The sequence below is a fragment of the Prionailurus viverrinus genome, chromosome F1 (assembly GCF_022837055.1).
Source record: "Prionailurus viverrinus isolate Anna chromosome F1, UM_Priviv_1.0, whole genome shotgun sequence".
In the NCBI taxonomy this organism is placed as follows: Eukaryota; Metazoa; Chordata; class Mammalia; order Carnivora; family Felidae; genus Prionailurus; species Prionailurus viverrinus.
The window spans coordinates 1,759,166-1,771,263 of NC_062577.1; the positions used below are offsets into that span (position 1 = coordinate 1,759,166).

Sequence of the window (12,098 nt, forward strand, 5' to 3'; positions counted from 1 at the left end):
CTGGCTTTGAAATCCATCTGTCACGTCTCTACCCAAACTATCCTGCTAAGTGCTTTCACTTGGATAATTAGAGAGAGCTGTGTGGTAGGTGGAAGAAGAAATGTGAACGTGGGCTTTAAAGTAACTAATTTAAATTCCGTTCCAAGGGAAATTGCACTGCTTAACTCAGGATTGAAAGAAGATGCTGGGAACTCATGTGCATTAAGTCACCTCCCGCGTGCAGCCAAATTTGGCAAGGCCATTAGCTTGGCATAAGCAACGTAACATTAGAGCAAGGTTGTAGTTTGGGTTTGGAGTGACTTACGATTGTCTGCTTTCTGACAGCCGACTCGGAGGACGCTGAAGGGGAGAACTGGAAGTGGTGAGTGAGTTTGGGCGATACCAGGGGTCGAGGAGAGCAGTCCAGTCTGTATAGCAGGAGAAGCTCGGAGAGACAGGGGGCTGGTCGGGAGCTCGGAGTCTGATGTGGCTGTGGTGACGCAGACGTCCTGCACTCAGGTGTCAGTTACGCAGAGCGTGGCTTATGTTCTGTCAAAACATGGAGGTAGACACAGTCATACCGGGTTTCATGAATCCCAAAGTGTGTATTTTTTTTCACAATTTTATATTCCTGGAGTTGGAATCCATTGCATAGCCGATAGCCTGACGTAGTTTGCTAATGCTTTTTCTTAGCGAAACACAATAAAATGGTGCCTCTGACTGTTTCTCTAGTGCATCTTCCAGGCGATGGACGTTGGTAATGACACTCTCGCTGCTCTTTACCAAGCATCCTATCAGGGCCTGCGTGCATTGGCGTCTCACTGAATTCTCCCAGCTTTTCTGCTTCATAGCTTTCTGGTAAATTCTCGTTCCTTATTTCTGGTTCTTCCTAATCAAAATTAACTGGCCCGTAATGTAGAAGTGCAGACGCATGTGTAACTTAGCACGTTGCACCCCACATAAAAGTCCTCCCTGATGCCTTTAAACGTGGCCGAGTGGGACCGCAGAAGGCATTTGGTGAACAATGAGAGAAAACAACTCATTTGGGGGGTGGGATGGGAGGAGGGATTCTTTTCAGTTCTCTCTGATCGCTCCGTGTGTGACTACCTGTAAATCCCGTGACGTTCACGTGCCACAGCGTCGGGGTCTCATTGTCTGTTTCTTCCTTTTTAGCCACTTGCTTGTGGGTCGCTGATCTATCTTTCCCGCCTGCCCCGGGAGAGAATACCCCTCCTTTGTGGCACTAATTTGGTAATGGTGGCTGGCCGCAGTCAGACAGCGGGAGAGTGGAAAATTCCAAGGCCATCCATCTTCCTGCACGTCTCCAGCTGGCCTCGGGAATCGCCATCAGGGCCTCGTGCAGGCGATCGGGGTGCGGGCGGCCAGCGTGCCCCCCGGGGCCGCGGACGAGCAGCAGGATCCTGCGCTCCTGAATTGATCTGACAGTTTAGAGGGCCTCCCTGTGTTCCCGCAGCCTGCTTCTTGACAGGTCGACTTGCAGAGAAATATGGCCAATAGGAAAACAATCTTGGCCGAGAAAGGCTAAAATTTGTCTGAATTAGAGAAAAACGTGACATTTTTTTCCTCGTTTCACTAGGCAGACTGGTGGAAGGGGTGGTCTTTCCTCCTTCCTTCCCAGCGCCTAGACTCTGCGGGCTACGTAAACGGGCCCTGAAGAAATGAACGCACAGAGCTCTGTTCTGAGGGCCGGGGTACGGCCCCGTTCCAGACCTCGCCTGGCGCTCCCCCCCTTCTCCCGGCCTGGCCTGATGTGTAGAATTCCTCCAGGGCAGGGCGGAGTGCTCTGCTGCAAGGGTTATTTTGACAGAACGAATTTCACTGCTGGGTGAGAGCAGGTGAAGACGGAGCCCTGGAACAAAGAGCATGTTGATTTCCCTTCGCCCTCCCTTCCTCGTCCTGAAGTGAGGACTGTTCTCGGAGCTCCCTCGTGAGGAGGCTGGAGACCCCGAGACGCCATGAACCAGAAGTGCTTCAGGATGAGCGCACGGGAGGGCCAGGCGGGGCGGGTGCCCTCGGGGGGGGGGGGGGGTTGGCTTCCCCTCCTTGGAAAGGGTGGGTCCTGTGGCGTGACTTCTAGGGCCTCAGCAGGCGGGGGAGGAAAGGTCTGAGGGCCGTGGGTCCCGGCGCCCCTGACACCCGGTCCAGACGGCGCTCCCCACCAGGTGCCCCCAACCTGCCCTGGCTCTTCACAGAAAGAGGTGCATCATGGCTTTTGAGGCACTACTGTCTTCAACATCACTCTGCCTGTTCCCTCCTCTCCACTTCCAGTGACGTGGAATAAGAACAGGACGCGTTTTGTTTTTTAATCTTCATTTATTTTGGGGAGAGAAAGAGACAGAGCCTGAGCGGGGGAAGGGCAGAGAGAGGGGGAGACACAGAATCCCAAGCAGGCTCCAGGCTCTGAGCTGTCGGCACAGAGCCCCACACGAGGCTCGAACTCACGGAGTGTGAGATCATGACGTGAGCCGAGGTCGGACGCCTAACCGACGGAGCCACCCAGGCGCCCCAGAACAGGACACATTTTAGACGTTTGTAAGATTTTCTTAAACCAAAGAGCACAGCAGACATTTTGTTCCACAAGCCGTGGCCAAACCCGGTGTCTCTATTCCTTTTACTTCTCACTGTTTACTTTTGTAACGTCTGCTATTATCAGATGTCACCACCTTCAACTTTTGGGAGCCAGAGTGTAATCTATATGGGTAGTAAGTTTATGCCAACTTTCTTTGATCTAAGGAAAACATTTTCCAGGATATGTAATTAGGTTGACATTTCCCCCCTGTGTCACATAAGGAGTAAGAAGTTTGGGTTATCCTTGCGATTCCAGATTGCAAGTACCTCGTTTGGCGTCCCCTCTTCAAGGAGCCTTCCCTGACTTGTCCCGGCTGAGCTACTGACCCCTGTGCTGGGCTCTGGTGCAGTTTGCACGTGATTTATCGCCTCGTGCCTCTGTCTGCCCTGCTGGCGTCAGAGTCCCTGAGGGCAGGGTTCGGTTTGTACTGACACCTTCCTGTAGCCCCAGAATCCCGTCTGTGTAGGTCACTGAGTGAGTGCTTGTTGTAGGGAGGAATGGAGAAGGGGAGAGAGAGGAAGGAGGGAAAGAGAACAAGAAGAGATTTCTCTTTCTGCTGCAGATTAGCGATTGCCTTGGTCTGTTAACAATGCTATAGAGACGTCACAAAGGCTCACAAAGTCACTGGTATTGAACGTACTCTGTCTGCAGCCGTTTACTGAGCAAAGATACTTTGAGCACACTCAGCGTGTCAGGCCAGTGTGAGTCCAGGTGGCGGGAGAAAGTAATGAAACAGAATTCCGACCCTCTGGGAACTCGAATGCGAAGAAATGGCTGTTCATACGGTGCAGGATGTGGGAGTGGACTCGTGGGCGAGCTCAGGAGCACAGGCCGCAGAGCCTCCCTCCCCCAGCGAATCGGAAGGCCTCCCCCAAGAGGAGGGTTTTGAGCTGGGCCTCAGAGGGTCATGGGAATTCAGTAGATGAAGAAAGGTGGGGGACATCGAGGCACAGGGGCTGGCCTGCCCTGCAGAGACACGAGGTGGGAAGAGCGGAAAGTGCAGAGGACAGCACGAGCAGGCAAGAGAAGAGACGAAAACGGGAAGATTAGGTCGGGACCAGATCCAAACTCAGCGGTCAGCCTCCACCTAGGTCAGGGCTTGCCTGTGTTTTTTAAAACCCATGCTTTTCTTTTGCTCTTACTCGGGAGCCCCACGAACTAGTTAATAAGAGTTTGTCAGGGCACCTGGGTGGCTCAGTCGGGTAAGCATCTGACTTCGGCTCAGGTCATGATCTCACAGTTTGCGAGTTCGAGCCCCACATCGGGATTGCTGCTGTCAGTGCAGAGCCTGCTTTGGATCCTCTGTCTGCCTCTCTCTCTGCCCCTACCCCACTTGTGTGCGCTCGCTCTCTCTCTCAAAAATAAATACACATAAAAAAAAAATACACGCTTACCAAAAAGGAGTTTGTCAAACTTTACTTTCTGCGGTGGATATTAAAAAAGAAAAGATGCATTGAATCTGCTTTCCAAATTCCCTCCTCTCCATGTTCTGATGAACTCTGAACAGGGGGAGGCATCCTCCCCTAGGAATCTCTGTAGGTCACCCCCGAAATGGTGCAGGGGCGGTGTGACGGTGTTTTCTCCAGCAGCTGGCTCAGGAATCTAGTCCGGAGAGAGGCTGGGGAGAGTGCCACCTGTGTATTGACTGTGCTGCCCAAAGAGGCGGACAGTCAACTAGAAATCCCACCCGTTTGTTTTGTGTGCCTGGCTGGGTGTAAGAGTGGCTGGAAGGAAGCAAAGGGGGGCTGCTGATTATGAGCTACCTCTAGAGAAATGGGGGCTGGGAGGTGGGACTGAAGCCACGATTCATGTTCTGCTTTCCTTCTGTGTTCCTGAGAACAGAGGAGTCCCCCTGGGAGATCATAAGTGGGGCCATCTGACCTCAGAGGCTAATTTCTTGTAGAGTCTGCCCTGCATAGAGTTGTGACCATTGTCCGGCCCGTGTCCATCCTTCCCTGTCTCCTGGCCGTGTGTGCACCGTCAGGGATTGGGTGTGCGTGGGCCACCCCAGAAGGACTGACCCACTGAGGTGCCCCCTTGTCTACTGCCACTGCCGGCCGGAAACAGGCCTGGGTACCAGCCCCCCAGACACCTCGTGCCCATGCGGCTTGTAGATGAGTCACACACACTTCGTATGCCGTGACGTGATGTACGTGCTCCTGGGGCTGCGCTCCCTGAGATGGCAGGTATGACTAGGGTGACAAACTCTTGCCAGGCACAACTGCTCCTGGGGAGAGTACCCGCCTTAATTTGTGTGTAGCGTAACCTCAGCTGACACTAGAACTTATCTTTCGCTGGTTTGTGTTCAGTTTTCTCTTCCACATGGAACGTGTTTCCTGTAGTTTTTTTTCTCCGTTAACTTGAGGGAAACGCGGATGATTTGAGCCGCCCTCTGCCGTGTCCAGTTCAGCCTTCGTCAGGTGGTTTACCCAGCATACTTCGTTTAGCATTTCAGCACCAGAAATAACAAAAATTACAGTGGAGAGTGCTGGCACGCCTGGGGGTAGGTTTTGCTTCAATTACGTGGAAAGAGAATAACAAAACTAGATTATCACGTGAGAGAACGTTTTCAGAGACTCAAGCTGAACAAACGAATCTTTAAGTGTTATCTGGGGGGGGGAAAGTTGGGTTCGTTGCGATAATAAACTTTCTGGACAGGAGCGTGGCTGCACGAAATGTTTGACAGAAAGGATGCTTATGGCAGAGCTATGGAAACTATAACAATATCCTGTAATAAATTATTTAAGAGTATCAGTATTTCTGAGCCTCGGGATGTGGAAGGAAAATTAAACAATGGAAACCATGTCAAGAGCTTTTTATACTTTTATACATACTTGACAGACCTCTATTGCAAGTGCTGTTTTCACCAGCTGAGTTCTAAGGACGTAGGATGCCAGGGAATATCCTGAGGGGGGAGCATGAAGAAAATGGACAAATTAGTGAATATCATTGCTGTTTTTGCTTTCTGGTCTCAAGGACCGTTGTTTAAGATATAATGGGTTCTGCTGTGAGGAAAGCCCTTAGAAATAGGAAAGTGTGGGTGGGTTTTGGAAGACATGTCGTCCAAGAGGGCTTCATTTTGTGAATCCTCACTTGCTGACATTGGGTCGCTTGACCTCGGGAAGGATTTAAAGCAGGAAACGCAATTGTATGACTGTTGTTGATTTTAGCTTTTGCAAGTCGTTGTTGAGTATTTTGTGTGTCTAGCGTGCTCTGTTTGTGACCACAGCTGGAAATCTGACCAACACCATCACAGTTGTGGGAACAGTTGTACTTGAATATAGAGGGTCTGGGACACATGTCCAAGTATGTTGTGATACAGGACGTGGTAAGAAGCGTTCTCAAGTTAGATCATTTTATTTTTTACTTGGCTTGCATTGGTTTCAAAATCTTTAATGATATTTGCATAATAGAAGGGCACATTTTTACTTTTCCCACTTAACAAGAGGCATACGTGGTTTAATTTGCTTCAAGTTAGTTTTGTTCGAAAAAGCATCATTTATAATGCTATATAAATGTTTAAGTGAATATTTTTGGTTTGGGCCTTAGCATTGTGCTTTTATAGGTTGATGTTTACCATTCTTATGATCTACTATTTAGAAAACTAGGGGCGCCTGGGTGGCACAGTCGGTTAAGCGTCTGACTTCAGCCAGGTCACGATCTCGCGGTCCATGAGTTCGAGCCCCGCGTCGGGCTCTGGGCTGATGGCTCGGAGCCTGGAGCCTGTTTCCGATTCTGTGTCTCCCTCTCTCTCTGCCCCTCCCCCGTTCATGCTCTGTCTCTCTGTGTCCCAAAAATAAATAAAAAACGTTGAAAAAAATTAAAAAAAAAAACAACCTAGATAGGGTATTAAATTTTATAATTTTCATGTCTGTTTCTAGGTGGCGAGGTGCAAGCACATTTCAAATAACACATGGGAGACGCCAACAGTTTTCATGCCATCTGCTAAAAATAAGATTATATGTTCTCCTTCTAGCATTTTCTAAATACTAGAAACATCTTGAGGTGGTTTGTAAGAATTTCTACCAGATAAAAGTCATTATAACGGAACACCCCGAGTCAAGTTTACAAAATTATCATTTTTATGTTCCTCCTCGCTTGCCATCATTTTTCCAACATCCTCGCTTGCTGTCTTCAGCCAGTGGGTCCATTACGTTTGCAAACGGGATAGCCTATGACAGAAACCAGAGGAAACTCCGTGGGATCAGATTCCATGAGGCTGGCCGTGCAGCACAGCGATGGGCCCTGAGCACACCTGCTCACAGCCTCCATGGATGAAATGTGGAGGCTCTCCAGCTATTTCCCAACAAAGGGAAGATATATTGCACTAATGGTTTTATTGATTGATTTTTTTAAGTGTTTATTTATTTTGAGAGAGAGCATGAGGGAGCGAGCAGGGAAAGGGCAGAGAGAAAGAGAATCCCAAGCAGGCCCCACGATGTCAGCTTAGAGCCTGATGCGGGACTCGATCCTATAAACCATGAAATCATGACCTGAGCCAAGATCGAGAGGCGGATGCTCAACCCACTGAGGCACCCAGGCGCCCCTAGGGATTGATTTTTAAAGTCTGAAATCGAGAAGATGCCATAACGATCCTTACTGCTGTAAACCTGGAACGCTTTTGTGAATTTGGGGATTTGTGATTTTTTTTGTCATCTGAAAAGTGCTGCCTCTTCATGCCTGAGCACACCTCCTTCCCGCGCTGGTGTGCGGACTGCAGACCACCCGTTTTCAGGCCCAGGGAAAGAGTGTAAGCCAGTGACCAAAGGCAGGAGCAGGATATCAGGGAAGGCCTGGGTTGAATCATGGAAGATGGTTCGGTGTCTGCCACGCAGATAGGAGGGATCGGGGGCGGGGGGCGGGGGGTACAATTTTAAGTCTCTTGCGGTTTATAAGAAGACTTAAAAAAATAATTCCGTGTTTAGTAAAATGTCAGTTGCCGTGGAGGAGAAAAATGTACCCTGACTGAAACACTTAGCATGCTTCTAAAGGCGGAGAATTAATAGTGCTGGGGCAGGGGGGTGGGGGGTGGTGGTGGTTATTTTATGCAAAAACCTCTGCTTTTGGTTTTCATCTCTGCCAGCTCTCCTGCCTTCCTTTCCTTCTATGCACAGGCCCCAATAAAATAAATACAGTAAGCTCTCTTTTGAAACTTTACCTTAGCCTCTCTAATTAATGAACTCTGTGTGTCAGACTTCTGTGTCCTGAACACTCTACTTACGCCTTAAATAGAGAAATTATAAAGGAGTTGCAGATGGTCTTTGAGGACACTGCCTTATGTTTGTGTTTAGAAACTGAGTTCCCTTTTGTTATAAATGTTTGAAAATTAATATTTTTTGAAATTGAAAGCATTCTCTAGAGTAGGCTAGAAGCCAGCTATAGCTACTTGCGCACAGACCAAGTTCTTTGTAGAAGTGAGTAATTAGGGCGAGGGGGTGCTGCGAAGTGGATGTCTCCTTCTGCCATGGGGTCGAATTACTCTGTTTGCAACGGGCTGTTCGTTTTCTTACGGCTGTTCAGCTTCGCCGTTAAGAGGTAATGGTATGTCGGCGGTTTTCCCTAGTGTCTCAAATGCCTTCATTTATCTTCTGCTACAGTAAAAGGCTTCTAATTCAGAAAATTTAAGGAAAAATGTGAACTTTAAACATGTGTATAAGATAACTCTCTGAAGTGTTCACCTGTGTGTTGGTATGATGGCTGCAGGGGAACTTTTTTTTTTTTTTTTTTAAAGGTGATTTTCAACGTTTATTTATTTTTGGGACAGAGAGAGACAGAGCATGAACGGGGGAGGGGCAGAGAGAGAGGGAGACACAGAATGGGAAACAGGCTCCAGGCTCTGAGCCATCAGCCCAGAGCCCGACGCGGGGCTCGAACTCCCGGACCGCGAGATTGTGACCTGGCTGAAGTCGGACGCTCAACCGACTGCGCCACCCAGGCGCCCCTGCAGGGGAACTTTTAATCCCAGAACACAAACGTCAGGTTCTGGACCTAGAACCTGAACCACATGACATAAGAATTTGGTTCGTAGAATGAATATATATACATAATGTATTCCAGCGTAGTTAACACTCAGTATCCTGTTAGCTGCAGATGTACAACATGGTGATTCAACACTTCTGTACGTTACCCAGTGTTCATCCTGAGAAGTGCATACCCTTCACCTATTTCTCTTAGCCCCCTGCCCACCTCCCCTTCTTGGTTTGTCTCTTTTTTTTTTCCTCCTTTGCTCATTTGCCTTGTTTCTCAAGTTCCAGATATGAGTGAAGTCATATGGTATTTGTCTGTCTCTGACTGATTCATCTGACTTAGCATTATTTCTCCATGATCCATCCATGTTATTGCAAATGGCAGGATTTCGTTCTTTCTGATGGCTGAGTAATATTCCATTATATACATACCACTGCTTCTTTATCCATTCACCAACCAGTGAACGCTTGGGCTGCTTCCATAATTTGGCTGCCATAGATAATGCTGCAATAAACATAGGGGTGCACATAGGTTTTTGAGTTAGTGTTTTCATATTCTGTGGGTATATACCCAGCAGTGGAAATACTGGATCATGTGGTCGTTCTATTTTTAATTTTTTTGAGGAAACTCCATATTTTTTTTGAGCATACTTTTATTTTTCCACATTGGCTGCACCAGTTCACATTCCCACAAACAGCGCACAAGCTTTCCTTTCCTTTTTCTCCACATCCTCACCAACGCTTGTTTCTTGTGTTTTAATTTCAGCCATTCTGACAGGTGTGAGGTGATAGCTCACTGTAGTTTTGATTCGTATTTTCCTGCCGGTGAGTGATGTTGAGCGTCTTTTCCTGTATCTGTTTGCCACCTGTATGTCTTCTTTGGAGAAATGCCTGTTCATGTCTTCTGCCCATTTTTTAATTGGATTATTTGTTTTTTGGGTGTCGAGTTGTATCAATTCTTTGTATATTTTGGATACTAACCCTTTATCTGCTATGTCATTTGCAAATACTTCTCCCACTCAGTAGCTTGCTTTTTAGTCTTGTTGATTGTTTCCTTTACTGTGCAGAGGCTTTTTATTTTGATGTAGTCCCAATAGTTTGTTTTTGCTTTTGTTGCCCTTGCCTTAGGAGACATATCTAGAAAAATGTTGCTACAGCCGATGCCAGATAAATTACTGCCCACACTCTCTTCTAGGATTTTTATGGTGTCAGGTTTCACATTTAGGTCCTTAATCCATTTTGAACTTCTGTTTTTGTACGGTGTAAATAGGTGGTCCAGTTTCATTCTTTTGCATGTAGCTGTTCAATTTTCCCACCACCATGTTTTGAAGAGACTGTCTTTTTCCCATTGGATATTCTTTCCTGCTTTGCTGAAGATCAAGTGACCCTATAATTGTGGATTCGTCTCTGGGTTTTCTGTTCTTTTCTATTGCTCTATGTGTCAATTTTTGTGGCACTACCATACTGTTTTGATAACTGCGGCTTTGTAGAATATCTTTAAATCTGGGACTGTGGATTGTGATACCTCCAGTTTTGTTCTTCTTTTTCACGATTGCTTTGGTTATTTGGGTTTTTTGTCTTTCCGTACAAATTAAAGGATTGTTGGTTCTAATTCTCTGAAAAATGCTGTTGGAATTTTGATAGGTATTGCATTAAATCTGTAGATTGCTTTGGGTAGTGTGGACATTTTAACAGTATTTGTTCTTCAGATCGATGAACATATAATAACTTCCTGTTTGTGTTGTCTTCAATTTCCTTCATCCGTGTTTTATAGTTTTCAGAGTATGTGTCTTTTATCTTTTTAAGTTTATTCCTAGGTATTTTATTCTTTTTAGTGTGATTGTAAATGGGATTGTTTTCTTAATTTCTCTTTCTATACATTAATAATGAAGAGAAGGTTAATGGATTTCTATATGTTGATTTTGTATCATGCAACCTTTCTGAATTCATTTATAAGTTCTAGTAGGTTTTAGGTGAAATCTTTAGAGTTTTCTGTAAATAGTATTATGTCATCTGGAAATAGTGAAAGTTTACTTTTTTACCAATTTTGATGCCTTTAATCTCTTTTTCCTCTCTGTTGCTGTGGCCAGGACTTCGGTACTATGACAAATGAAAGTGGTGAGAGTAGGCATCCTTGTCTTGCTCCCTATCTTAGGGGAAAAGCTCTCAGTTTTTCACCATTGAGTATGATGTTAGCTGTGTGTATCTCCTATATGGTCTTTATTATGTTGAAGTACATTCCTCTAAACCTACTTTGTTGAGAGTTTTTATCATGGTTCATAGAACATTTAAAATTTTACTTTAGTTGTTTTTACAAAATACAGAGGCTCAGTGATTATTTGTGCTAGCTCACTAGAATTTTACTATCTAGAAAGGCTACAGTGTTATATTATGAAGGCTTCTGAATATTTCAAAAGAAATATTGTGAAGAGTATACATAGCTATATTTGATAATTATAAGATAACTTAAACCTATGTTGTAATTTTATGTCATAGTAAATATTTTAAAGTAATAATCCAACAGGTTTTAGAAAGAATTTTTTTAATTTAATTGCTTTTTTATTGAAATAATCCCAGTAATATGCTTTTTTTTTTTAAGTTTATTTATTTAGAGCGGGGAGGGAGGGGCAGAGAGAGAGGGAGACAGGGAGAATCCCAAGTGTGCTCTGTGCTGCCAGTACAGAGCTGACATGGGACTCCAACCTGTGAACCGTGAAATCATGACCTGAATTGAAACCAAGAGTCGGACACTTAAACAACTGAGCCATCCAGGCGCCCTATAATATGCTTTTTGAAAGGCATCTTTGTGTGAAGTATTCATTCATTAGTTATTTAACCTGTGTAATTCCCCAAGAAAACAGTTTATACCAAGAAATGCTTTGAAAAGTGGTTAAACTTTTATTTCTGGACTTTGTTTCCGTTCTTTTATTTGAAGAATGAATTCCTTCATTCTCAGATTTTTCACTTGAGCACATAAGGATATACTAGTGAGTGAAATCAATATTTTTAATAAAAGTGGGAGTAAGCAGGCGTGCTTAGGCAGGTAGCTCAGTCTGTTGAGCATCTGACTCTTGATTTTGGCTCAGGTCATGATCTCAGAGTTCATGGGCTCGAGCTGTGTGTTGGGCTCCTTACTGACAGCAAGGATCCTGCTTGGGATTCTCTCTCTCTCCCTCTTTTTGCTTCTCTCATTCTCTCCCTCTCCCTCTCTCAAAATAAATAAATATTTAAAAATATATATTTAAAAAAAGTGAGAGTGGGCAAAAAGTTAAACTGTTGTAGCTCAGGAACACTAGCACTCCGCGCCTCTCAGAATAATATGAATGAGGAACTTGTCTGGAATTTGTTTAGTAGAAATTTAAAATCTCCTACCTCTATTGCGGAGTGAGGCGAAATGAGAGAGGAGGGTAGCCGACTGGTACCCGTGAAGACAGGAAAAGGAAAAGAAGGGAGAAAAGTAAACAAAGGAAAAGATAGTGCAAGAGATGTGGGGACTATCATTCATTCATTCATTTTGCACAGTTATTTTGTGCCCTGTGTACCAGGCCCCTAGCATTTTTTTT

The 12,098-nt window shown here is 45.5% G+C and overlaps 1 protein-coding gene across 8 annotated transcripts in view; it reads left to right on the forward strand.

Annotated features, from left to right (window-relative positions):
• Positions 1–12,098, forward strand: part of SMYD3 (SET and MYND domain containing 3) — a 706,268-nt gene that overhangs the window by 538,336 nt on the left and 155,834 nt on the right. The window contains exons 1-2 of one of the 8 annotated variants that reach the window (XM_047841256.1): positions 5,743–5,748; positions 7,982–7,983. The exons of the other annotated variants lie outside the window; for them this stretch is intronic. The gene's annotated coding sequence lies outside the window, so the exon portion shown is untranslated. Of the gene's footprint in view, positions 1–5,742; positions 5,749–7,981; positions 7,984–12,098 lie in introns of those variants that run through there. 8 annotated transcript variants of the gene reach the window in all.